The sequence below is a fragment of the Canis lupus genome, chromosome 9, assembly GCF_003254725.2.
Source record: "Canis lupus dingo isolate Sandy chromosome 9, ASM325472v2, whole genome shotgun sequence".
In the NCBI taxonomy this organism is placed as follows: domain Eukaryota; kingdom Metazoa; phylum Chordata; class Mammalia; order Carnivora; family Canidae; genus Canis; species Canis lupus.
Window position 1 is genome coordinate 45,268,052 of NC_064251.1, and position 13,348 is coordinate 45,281,399.

Here is a 13,348-nt window from a genome sequence, read left to right on the forward strand (position 1 = left end):
CATGGAAACAAATGAAAATGAAAACACAATAGTCCAAAACCTTGGGGATGCAGTAAAAAATATTCTAAGAGGGAAGTTTATAGCAATACAAGCCTATCTCAAGAAGCAAGAAAAATCTCAAACAACCTAACCTTTCATGTAAAGGAGCTAGGAGGAGAATAAACAAAACCTAAAACTAGAAGGAAGGAAATAATAAAGATTACAGCAGAAATAACTGATATAAAAACTAAAAAAAAAAAAAAAACACACACACACTCCATAAAACCAGGCACTAGTTCTTGGAAAAAAATCAATAAAATTTATAAACTTTTCAATTTTACTTGAAACATTCACCAAAATGATCATTGATACACCACGAAAGTTGTCCCAATAAATTTAGAATTGAAAGAATTGAAATCATATAGTATATGTTCTTTGACTAGAGCAGAATCAAATTAGAAATCAGTAACAGGAAGATAGTTGAGAAATACCCAAATATTTAGGAATTAAATAATGCTTCAAAATAACCAATGGACAAAAAATAAATTACAAGAGAAATTAGGAAATATTTTCAACTCAGTGATAATTAAACACAATATGCTAACATTAGAGCTGTAGAGCTAAAGTGTGCTTAGAGAGAAATTTATAGAGTACTTTCATAAGAAAATAAGAGAGGTCAAAAAAAAAAAAAGAAAATAAGAGAGGTCCAAGTATCAGTGATCTAAGCTTCCATCTCAAAAAGCTAGAAAAGAAAAGCAAAACTAAATAAATGAAAAGTAGAAAGAAAGAGATGATAAAGTAATGGGCAGAAATAATGAAATAGAAAACAAAGAATAGTGAAAATAAATCAAAACAAAAGCTGGTTCTTTGAAAATATTAATATAATTGATAAATCTCTAGGTAGACTGATCAAAGAAAAAAGAGAAGATATAAATAACTGATATCAGGAAAGAAAAAGGGGACACCAGCGTAGAGCCTGAAAACATTAAAAGAACAATGAGGGAACATTATGAACAACTTTTGCCAGTAAGTTTGCAGCTTAGATTAAATGGATAAGTTCACCAAAAGACATAAATTACCAAGTCTGACTCAAGAGGAAATGGAAAACCTGCATGCTCTTGCATTATAAAGAAATTAATTAATGCCATTAAAAACCTTTCCACGAAACTCTAGGTCCATATGGCTTCACTGATGAATTCTATCAAATGTTCCAGGAAGAACTAATTCCAAACCTGTGCAGTCTTTCGAAAATAGAAGAGAGAACACATCCTACTCATTTTATATGACCAGGATTAATTTTATATCAAAACCAGATAAAATGATTCCAAGACAGAAAACTATAGACTAATATCCCCCATGAGCAAGATATAAAAATCTTTGATTTAATTATAGCAAATTAGTTCAGCAACATATTAAAAAGGAAATATATCAGGATCAAGTGGAATTTAACCCAGAGATGCAAAGTTGGTTTAAAACTCAAAATTCGATCAAGTCAATTCACCACATTAAGAAACAAACAAACAAACAAAGATGTATGATTATCTGGCAAAATTCAACACCTATTCAAAATTTTAAAAACAGGGATCCCTGGGTGGCGCAGCGGTTTGGCGCCTGCCTTTGGCCCAGGGCGCGATCCTGGAGACTCGGGATCAAATCCCACATCGGGCTCCCGGTGCATGGAGCCTGCTTCTCCCTCTGCCTGTGTCTCTGCCTCTCTCTCTCTCTCTCTCTGTGACTATCATGAATAAATAAATTTAAAAAGAAAAAAATTTAAAAAACAGAAACAAAAAAATTTCAGCAAATAGAAATAGAATTTCTACAACCTCATAAAGAGCATCTCTGAGAAACCTGCAGTTAGGGCAGTAGGGGTGGCTCAGCGGTTTAGTCCCACCTTTGGTGCAGAGCCTGATCCTGGGGTCCCGGGATTGAGTCCTGCATCAGGCTCCCTGCATGTGTCTCTGCCTCTCTCTCTCTCTCTCTCTGTCTCTCATGAATAAATAAATAAAATCTTAAGAAAAAAAGAAAGAAAAAAAAAGAAAAACCTGCAGTTATACTTCATGGTGAATTTTTAATGATTTCCTCCTTATGTCTGGGACTAGGCAAAGATGTCCACTTTTATTTAACATTGTGCTAGAAGTAGTAGCCAGTGAAATAAGGCATAAAAAGAAAAAGAAAACTTTGTTTATTCGGGAATTTCATGATCTTCTATGTATAAAATCCTAAGGAATATTTTTTTAAAGATTTTATTTATTTGTTTGCTTATTTATTTATTTATGAGAGAGAGAGACAGACAGAGAGAGTGCATGAGCAGGGTTAGGGGTAGAGGAAGAGGGAGAAGCAGACTCCCCACCTAGTATGGAGCCCCATCTGCAGCCTGATCCCAGGATCTTGAGCTCGTGACCTATGTCAAAGGCAGATGCTTAGCCAACTGAGCCACCCAGGCACCCCAATACTAAGGAATCTTTAAAAATAAAAATTGAGGGCATCCCGGGTGGCTCAGCAGTTTAGTGCCGCCTTCAGCCCGAGGCATGATCCTGGAGACCCGGGATTGAGTCCCATGTCGGGCTCCCTGCGTGGAGCCTGCTTCTCCCTGTACCTGTGTCTCTGCCTCTCTCTTTGTGTCTCTCATGAATAAATAAATAAAATCTTAATAAATAAATACATAAATAAAAATAAAAATTGAATTCACTAGAACATATATATGATTTAGTAAGGCTTCAAGACATACAGTCAATACACAAAGATCAATTGTATTTCTATATATTAGCAATGAACAATTGGAAGATGAAATTTTAAAATGCCATTGGCATTAACATTACACACATGAAATACTTAGAGATACATTGAACAAAGTACATGCAATATCTAAAGACTAAAAACTAAAAAACACTACTGAGGGAAATAGAAAAAAAAAACTAAACAGAGAGAGCATTTCTCAATTCTCTCAAAGGCCATATTCATGAATCAAAAGACTAAATATTGTTAGCTCCCAAAACAACCTATACATTTAATACAATTCCAACCCAAATCTCACTTGGAATCTAAGTGACGCTTATTTATTAAAATTGACAGAACTAATTTTAAAATTTATATGGAACTTCAAAGGATGCAGGATAGCCAAAATAATTTTGAAAAAGAACAAAATTGGAATATTTACACTACCTGATTTAAGGATTTGATATACATCTACAGAAAACAAGACAGCACAGTATTGGTATAAAGATAGACAAAAAGATTAATGGAACCAAATAGAGTCAGACATAAAACCACATGGGCACAGGCAATTGTTTTCAACAAAGAGTGGTGCCTAGAATAATCTTTTGAAAACATGTGCTAGAAAAACTGACTACCAATTCTAGGGGGAAATAATTGTACCTCAAACTTTACCTCCCACCATACATAAAAATAAGCTTGAAATAAACTTTAGACTTAAATGTTTAAGGTAAAAATCACAAATTTCTAGAAGAAAGCATGAAACTTAAAAGAAAATTTGATAAAATGGACTACACCCAATTTAAAAATTCCATTTTTTGAAAGATACTATTAAATAAATGAAAAGAGGGACACCTGGGTGGCTCAGTTGGTTAAGCATCCAACTCTTGACTTCAGCTCAGGTCATAATCTCAGAGTTGTGAGATTGAGCCCCATGTCAAGCTCTGGGCTCAGTGTGAAATCTTGAGACTCTCCCTCTCCCTCTGCCACTCTCCCTGCTTGTGTCTTCTTTCTAAAATCAAGAAATAAATCTTTTTAAAAAATGAAAAGGAAGCTATAGACTGGGAGAAAATATTTGTAATACATTTAATGACAAAAATTTGCATCCAGAATCCATAAAGGACTCCTATAACTTAATGAAACAATTCAATTAAAAATGCCTATGCCTTTTCATGTCAGAAAAGAAAATATATGTATGTTGAATACATGGAAATATGTTCAATGTCATTAGTCATCAAAGAAATGCAAATTAAAACCACAATGAAAAAAAAAATAAAACCACAATGAGATAAAAATTATACTCACTAGAGTAGCTAAAGTTAAAAAGACTGACAATACCAGTACAATATCCATTCATGATTAAAAACCCTCAACAAAGAAGATTTAGAGGGAACATACTTCAATATAGGCCATATATGAAAAACCCACAGCTAACATACTATTCAAACTAAAAGCTTTTCTCCTGAGATCAGGAAAAAGACAAGGATGTCCACTCTTACCACTTTTATTCAACATAGTATTGGAAGTCCTAGCCACAGCAATCAGACAATTAACAGAAATAAAAGGAATCCAAATCAGTAGGCAAGAAGCAAAACTTTCACTATTTGCAGATGACATGCTACTTTCTATAGAAAATCCTAAATACCACACCAAAAAACTACTAGAACCGATGAATGAATTCAGTAAGGTCTACAAAATCAATATACTGAAATCCATTGCATTTCTGTTCGCTAACAATGAAGTAGCAGAAGGTGAAATTAAGAAAACAATCCCACTTACAATTGCACCAAAAATAACAAAATACCTGGGAATAAACTTACCAAGGACATGAAAAACCTGTGCTCTGAAAGCTTATAAAACACTGATGAAAGAAATTGAAGATGACACAAACAAATGGGAAGATATTTCATGCTCAAGGACTGGAAAAACCAATATTGTTAAAATGTCTGTACAACCCAAAATAATCTACAGATTTGATGTAATCCCTATCAAAATACTAAGTATTTTTCACAGAATTAGAACAAATAATCTTAAAATTTGTATGGAACCCTAATAGGCTCCAAAAGTGAAAGCAAACTTGAAAAAGAAGAACAAAACTGGAGGTATCACAGTCCCAGATTTTAAGATACAACATAAAGCTGTATTAATCAAAACAGAATGATACTGGCACAAAAATAGGCACACAGATCAATGGAATAGAATAGAAACTCTAGAAATAAACTCTCATTGATATGGTCAATTAATTTTCAACAAAGCAGGCAAGAATATACAGTGGAGAAAAGATAACTGCTTTAACAAGTGGTACTGGGAAAACTAGACAGCTGCATGCAAACAAAACAAAACAAAACAAAACAAAAACACCCCAAAAATAAAACTGGACCACTTTCTTACACTATACACAAAAATAAACTCAAAATGGATTAAAGACCTAAATGTGAGACTTGAAACCGTAAAAATCCTAGAAGAGAGCACAGGCAGTGATTTCTCTGACATCAGCCATAACAACATTTTTCTAGAAATGTTTTTTTAAGGGAAGGGAAAACAAAAACAAAAACTATTGGCACTACATCAAAATAAATTTTTCTGAACAACAAAGGAAACAATTCATGAAACTATAAGACAGCCTACTGAGTGGGAGAAGATATTTGCAAATTACATATCCAACAAAGGGTTAATATCCAAAATATATAAAGAACTTCTAAAACTCAACACCTCCAAAACCAAATAATCCAATTAAAATTTGGCAAAAGACATGAGAGTCATTTCTCTAAAGAAGACATTCAGATGGCCAACAGACACATGAAAAAATGCTCAACATCACTCATCACTCATCATCAGAGAAATGCAAATCAAAACTCAATGCAGTATTACTTCATACCTTTCAGAATGGCTAAAGTAAAAAATACAAGAAACAAATGTTAGCAAGGATGTGGAGAAAAAGGAACCCTTGTGCACTGTTGCTGAGAATGCAAACTGGAGCAACCACTGAGAAAAACAATATGGAGGTTCCTCAAAAAATTAAAATAGGAGCAGCCCAGGTGATCGCCGCCTTCGGCCCAGGGTGTGATCCTGGAGACCTGGGATCGATTCCCATGTTGGGCTCCCTGCATGGAGTCTGCTTCTCCCTCTGCCTTGTGCCCCCCTCTCTCTTTGTGTCTCTCATGAATAAATAAGTAAAACCTTTTTAAAAAATTAAAATAGAATTACCATATGATCCAGTAATTCCACTACTGGGTATTTACCCAAAGAATACAAAAACACTAATTCAAAAAAATATACATACCCCTATGCTTATTGCGGCATTATTTATAATAGCCAAATTATGGAGAGAAGCCCAAGTACCCATCGATAGATGAATGGATAAAGAATGTATATATATATATGTATATATATATACATATATATACATATATATATACACACACACACACAATGGAATATTATTCAGCCATAAAAAGGAATGAAATCTTACCAATTGCAACAGCATAGTTGGATCTAGAGAGTTCAATACTAAGTGAAGTAAGTTAGTCAGAGGAAGACAAATACCATATGGTCTCACTCATATGTAGAGTTTAAGAAACAAAACAAATGAATAAAGAAAAAAAGAGACAAAACAAAAAACAGAATTTTATCTATAGAGATAAGATGATTACCAGAGAGGAGGTATAGGTGGAAGAGATTAAGGATCACTAATGATAAGCACTGAGTAATGTATAGAATTGCTGAATTATTCTATTGTACACCTGAAACTAATATAACACTATGTTAACTATATTGAAATTAAAAAAAAAAAAAGACTGACAGTGCCAAGTATTGGCAAAGATATGGAACAACTAGAATTTTCATACACTGCTCATAGGAATGGAATAACCACTTTAGAAAACATTTTGGCAGTTTCCTAAAAAGTTAAACATATACCTACCATATGATCCAGCAGCCAGCAATACCACTTCTAAATATTTACCAAGAAGAAACGAAATAAAATTAGAAAATTTAAATATATGTATATACAAATTTTTGTATGTGAATGCTCTTACCAGTCTAAATCACAACTCCAAACTAGAAATAACCCAAGTGTCCATCAACTTGTAGATAAACTAAACACTTTGTAGTATATCTATACAGTGGAATATTACTCAGCAATTGAAGGAAATGAACTACTGATAATAACATTGATGAATCTAAAAAATATTATACTAAATGAAAGGAGGCAGACAAAAATACATACTACATAATTTAATTTATATGACAATCTAGAAAAAGGAAAAGTAATCTATAGCAGTAGAAAGCAGAAAGATAGTTTTCTGGGGCCATGAATAGAGGGGACTGGTTACAAAGGGGCACAAGGGAACTTCTTGATTTAATGAAAAAATCTATGTCTTCATTGTGGTGGTAGTTACATGCATGTATATATTGTCACAACTCTTTGAATTCTACACTTAAAATTGGCTCATTTTATTGGATGTAAATTATCCAAATTATCACTGGGGTCAATAAAAAACAAGAATGGGGACACCTGGGTAGCTCAGCGGTTGAGCGTCTGCCTTCAGCTCAGGGCATGATCCCTGGGGTCTGGGGATCACTTCTCACATTGGGCTCTCTGCGGGGAGCCTGCTTCTCCCTCTGCCTGTGTCTATGCCTCTCTCTGTGTCCCTCATGAATAAATAAAATCTTTAAAAACAAAACAATAAGAATGTTCATAGCATTATTTATAAAATCAAAAACTAAAAAGAATACAAATGTATATCAACAATGGAAAGATAAATAAAATAAACAATATAATAAATAAATAATATAATAATATAAATAAAAACTTATTTAAAGTTTTTATATATTAATGCACTACAATATTATGTAGCGATGAAAAATAAATTACAGACAAATGAAACATGAATAACATTCACAGATATAATGTTGAACAAAAAAATGTACAAAAGGGCATATACTATATAATTTCATCTACATTAAATTTTAAAATAGGAAAACTATTGTTACCTTTGGAGAAATTATTGTCTAAGAGAAACCATGAGGGACCCTTTGGGAAATGATGAAAATGTTCTATCTCTTTACCTGAGTGGTATTTATACAGAGTATAGACAGGGAAACATTCATTGAGCTAAACACTTGGGATATGCACACCCTATTAGTTTCTTTTTTAAGTATGCTCCCACCCAACATGGAGCCCAACTCAGGCTTGAACTCATGACCCTAAGATCAAGACCACCTTTTACATATTTATTATCCCTCAATGAAAAAGTTTTTAAAATTAGCACTGTGGTTGTTTAGAATGCACTGCCCTTATAGGAAGGGCTGTAAGAGAACAAATGGCTGCTGCATTAAACCACAATTACAAAGTGTTGACTACAAGGACTGTCAGTGGATGGGCTTCCTTTCACTGCATTTGAGAAGTTGTAGAAAGTAAAACCAAGCTCAGGGCTTTAAATTCTCAGCACAAATTGCAGTCAGAAAACCAGAAAATTTTCATGATGACTTTGAAGGAATATCTATTTCTTGTAGATTCAGGGCAGATGTGGATGAAAAATCAGCCCCAAATTTAATGTGACAAGATTAAAATGTAAATTGAATTCATACAGTTGCCAAGTCTCTTATGTGAAAGTTAGCATGCTCCTTGGAAAATAGAGGAACCCCAAGACTTGGAATGTTTACATTTGGATGGAAACTAAGACTTGAGCTACAAATCTCTCTAAGCCTCCCTTGGCAGCAGAAGCAATCTCTTCTCTTCTATTTGAGAATATTAGCCTTTATTTCCTTAGAGTCCCTATAATAACTTCACTTAAGGTAATTAGCTTGCAGGGGTGTGTCTATTTTCCTTAAGGTCCCCCTATTTAGCATTCATTGCCTTTAGACCCAAAATTGGAGTCAGATCTCATGTCCCATCAGGACTAGTCAAATCTGTACTGAGAGTGATTGTTGGTACTCCAAGAAAATAGCAAGTTTTTGCTCATTCATCACAGCAAAAATCTGGAGGATATGTGTGGGGATTGATTATAAAACCTTTAGGCTAAGAAGGATTGGATCAAACTTGTCAATATTGTTATACTTAGAAGATTTAATTAGCAGTAATATTCTGAGTATCTGAGAATGGTTTTAACAGTTCCCTTGACAGGTTAACTGAAACCTTGACCCAAATATGGCCTACATTCAATGAGATTGCAATGCTAGAATCTTCTTGGCATACTATAGAGGAAGAAATCCAAAGGCTTATAAGATTGTTAAAGTTGATTCTCTTATGTATCCTGCTATTATGCACCTTTACCATATCCTCCCAGAGGGCCCAGATGACACTTTCTTAAGAAATACATTAATGAGGGGAGTATTAGCATCTCTAAAAAGCTCTTTGGCAACTGTCTTCTGTAGACTGAAAATGATGGTAGTAAATATTGCCATTGAAATTATGGGAAACCAGAGTAATAGAAGACATGGTATTTAACTGCCAGATACAAGGTCTACTGGTGAAAGTCAGTACTTATAGATAACACAGATAAACGGTATTTTGACCCAATGCCTAAGGTCAAAGTTCATATTATAATGGGCTCATTTTGCTTAGGGCTCACACTACATTATTTACCTACTTACTGATTGTATAATTGGAAATACAACAACGAACAGCAAGAATTAAAGTGGTTATCTGAAAATTTTGACCCACATGGCTTTTCTCTGATGATCATGGTTTCCCCAGAAATTAAATAGATAGGATGTCTACTAAATTATTTTTAGAGTTAGTTATAGAAAAGCTCTAACTATGGGGCCAGAAATGTGAATTGAGACACCTCAATGGAAAATCTTGGCTTCTTATCTAGTTTCTAGACTTAAGCCAATTTACACATACAGAATTCTTTGATTCAGAAAAGGAAGCCGGCTCTCTTGAGGAAGAATCCTATAAGACCACCTCAAGCATGTACAGTAGATCTTACTCCAGGAGTTCCTCAAAAGATCTGTAGCCATTTACTAGGGTGAAGTTCATTGGAAAAAGGGCAATATCCAAGATTTTCTGAGATTACCAGACACTGACTTCAAGTTAATATTAATCCCTAGGATCTCAAAATGCCCCAGTGGGCCATTGGTTAAAATTAGAGTTTATCAATAAAATTGTTTAGAAAATAAAAAAAAATTTTTTAATAAAATTAGAGTTTATGGATGTCAGGTAATAAATGCTATTTTGGCCCCCCAATTAACCTGTGTATTTAGCTATGTTTATTTCTGTTCCTGAATGTATAATTGGAATACTCATACTCAGCAACTAGCAGCATCCTCACAAATTGGGGGCTGAAGGCTATCATGGTAGGAAGGAACAAATAGAAACTCGTGAACTTTCTCTGCCAGAATGGTAAAAATCAATCAGTCAATCAATCAAAAGGAAAAACAAAACAATTCTACAGAAATTAGATATAAAAATATATGAATGATGTGAAGGATTCAGAAGAAGTAACCCTATTACATTCTTGTCTAATTCTTCTGTTTTGCTTATACAGAAGATATTTTTTTAAAAAGATTTTATTATTATTTGGACAGAGAGAGAGAGCACAAGTTGAGGGAGCAGCAGCAGAGAGAGAGGATGAGGGAGTGGCAGGCCCCTGGTGGAGCAGGGAGCCTGATGCAGAGCTGATCCCAGGATCCCCAGGACACCGGGATCATGACCTGAACAGAAGGCAGATGCTCAACCAACCCGACCACCAGACACCACTGCAGAAGATAAATCTTAAAGAATGTTTGTAGGTTATTGTGACTCCATTTGTAGTTGTTATTCACCATGTGGAATCTTTATTAAATCAAATTGACATAGCCTCCTCATTTACAACTATTGGTTTGTCAAATACTATTTTCTTCAGAGCAATTTACAAGACAAACAGAAATTTGACTTCACCTGTCAAAACTGTACTTTTACTGCCCTACCATAGCACTAAGGCAGGCTTCTTTCTCTCTATTATAATCTAGTATGCAGACATTTCACAGAAATGTCAGATCTACTACCTCAACTATTTCCATCATGGTGATTGGACCAGCTGAGCATAAAGTAGCATTAGATGCCTCAGTACAGCCCATATGTGTCAGAGGGTCAAAGATAAAAACCACATAAAATCAGGGTTTACTACCTTAATAAAAGTTTTAGCGGTTCAATAGTCTGAAGCATGATAGAATATCTCAAATATGAGGCAAATGTGCCACCTGCCACAAAGAAAGAGTCACAATGTTTATTGGACCTTTTTACAGCTTAGGAACAACTTATACTTTCATGTGCTGCTCTTATACACTAATTGAGCTGTCAGCTGCTAGAGTAAGTCCCAGAGCTTTGTAGAAAGAAAAGGCTTTGTGAGATTTGTGGGGCTGCAGCACAAAAAACCTTCTTTACCTTATACCTTATCACCTAGACGATCCTACGGTATTTGAAGTGTATGGGGCAAATTGGAATGTTATAGCAAGTTGCATTAGAAGAATTACAGAGTAGATTCCTTGAGTTTGGGAGAAAATCATGCCCTCTACTAATGTTAACTATTCTCCCTTGGGAAACAGCTCCTGTGTATGATTTTAATTTATTTTTTTTTAAGATTTTATTTATTTATTCATGATAGACATAGAGAGAGAGAGGCAGAGACATAGGCAGAGGGAGAAGCAGGCTCCATGCACCAGGAGCCCGATGTGGGATTCGATCCCGGGTCTCCAGGATCGCGCCCTGGGCCAAAGGCAGGCACCAAACCGCTGCGCCACCCAGGGATCCCCTCCTGTGTATGATTATACTGTGATAAAACCATTCACTTATTACCTGTGTAATTTTCTGTATGTATGTTGTATTTTTTTTAAAAGATTTACTTTTTAAAAACTCTACGGAGGTGAAGGTCCAAAAGTAATTACAAAAAGAACAAATTGGGGAGGATTTCTCTGGTTTTTAAAAATAAAGCTATATTAAGAGAATATTGGGCCTGGAATCAGATTTATGGGTATGTGAGACTTTAGTGTATACCATAGGTAGCATAGGTGAGAAGGGCACCTAGGTGGTTCAGTGGTTGAGCCTTTGGCTCAGGTCATGATCCTGGGGTCCTGGCCCACATTAGGCTCCCCACAGGGAGCCTTCATTTCCCTATGCCTCATCTCTGCCTCTGTGTGTCTCTCATGAATAAATAAATAAAATCTTAAAACAAAACAAATAAATCAGTGAGAAGAGACTAATCAATAAATGCTAAGTTGGGATAATTGGGAAAAAATTAAAATTAGACTTGAGCCTCAATAATGAGCAAAAATAAGTCCTGTGTTATCGAAAACGTGGATGTGGAAAACAAAACTGTAAAAGTCTTAGAAGCACCCATAGAAGACAGAGCATGTCTTTTGACCTTGGTATAGGTAATATTTCTTAATGAATACCTGTGATAAGCACAAACCATGTAAGAAATATTCAACACATTTGGCTACCTCAAAATTAAAAACATTAATATGCCTAAACTTACCAAAAGTTAAATTTAAAAATAAGTGATTAAACTGGGAAAGGATATTTGCTATATAGATAACAGAATAATCATTATCACAAATTTATGAATTATTAAGAAATAGACAACTATTCCCAACTGAAGAAAGGACATAAAAAAGCCTTCCATAGGTGAGGAAACCCAAATACAGATAAACATATGAAAATATATTTAATTTCACTAATAGTTAAGGAAATGCAAATTAAAATAACTAGATACCATTTTTTATCCATCAGATTGGAAAAGAATTATGAATTCAAACAATATCAAGTATTGTCATGATATGGAGAAATAATATTCTCATTCAGCAATGGTGAGAAGTAAATTGGTATAGGTATTTTGTGGAGCAACTTGACAATATCCACTATAGCTGAAAATGTTGATAGTGTACAATCTATTAATTAACACTTTTAATTACTTACCCTAGGGAAATGTTTATACATGTATGCAAGGAGATGTGTATAAGGATATCCACTGCAGCATTATTTTGGTATCTAAACACTGGAAATAATCTAAATGCCCATCAATAAATGAATTTTAAAAAAATACAGTGTTTTGGGGACACTTGGGTGGTTCAGTTGGGTTAGTGGCCAACTCTTGATTTCCAGTCAGGTTATGTTCTCAGAGTCCTGGGACCACACTCCGCATTGGGCAGTGAGTCTGGCTTGAGGATTCTCTCTCTCTCCCTCTGTCCCTCCTCTCTCTCTCTCTCTCTCTCAAATAAATAAATAAATCTAAATATTTTTTAATTACAGTGTTTTCATATTATAGCATACCATACAGCAGCTAAAAGGAATAAAATCTATTTCTTTACATACATGAATTGACCTCAATGTTTGGTAAATAAAAGCAATTTTAAAAAGCACACATGTGGGCAGCCCCGGTGGCGCAGCGGTTTAGCGCCGCCTGCAGCCTAGGGTGTGATCTGGAGACCCTGGATCAAGTCCCACGTCAGGCTCTCTGCATGGAGCCTGCTTCTCCCTCTGCCTGTGTCTCTGCCTCTCTCTCTCTCTGCATCTCTATGAATACATAAGTAAAATCTTTAAAAATAAATAAAAAAGTAAAAAGTACACATGTGCTATGATATCAATTATATGTTTTTAAAGTACATAAACAAAATATTAATAATCATTTCTGGGTGCTGGGAATACAAACATTAGTTTTATAATTTTCTCTAT

At 34.7% G+C, this 13,348-nt stretch overlaps 1 protein-coding gene across 36 annotated transcripts in view; it reads left to right on the forward strand.

Annotated features, from left to right (window-relative positions):
• Window positions 1-13,348, forward strand: part of EFCAB5 (EF-hand calcium binding domain 5) — a 181,287-nt gene that overhangs the window by 109,062 nt on the left and 58,877 nt on the right. The window lies entirely within an intron of this gene.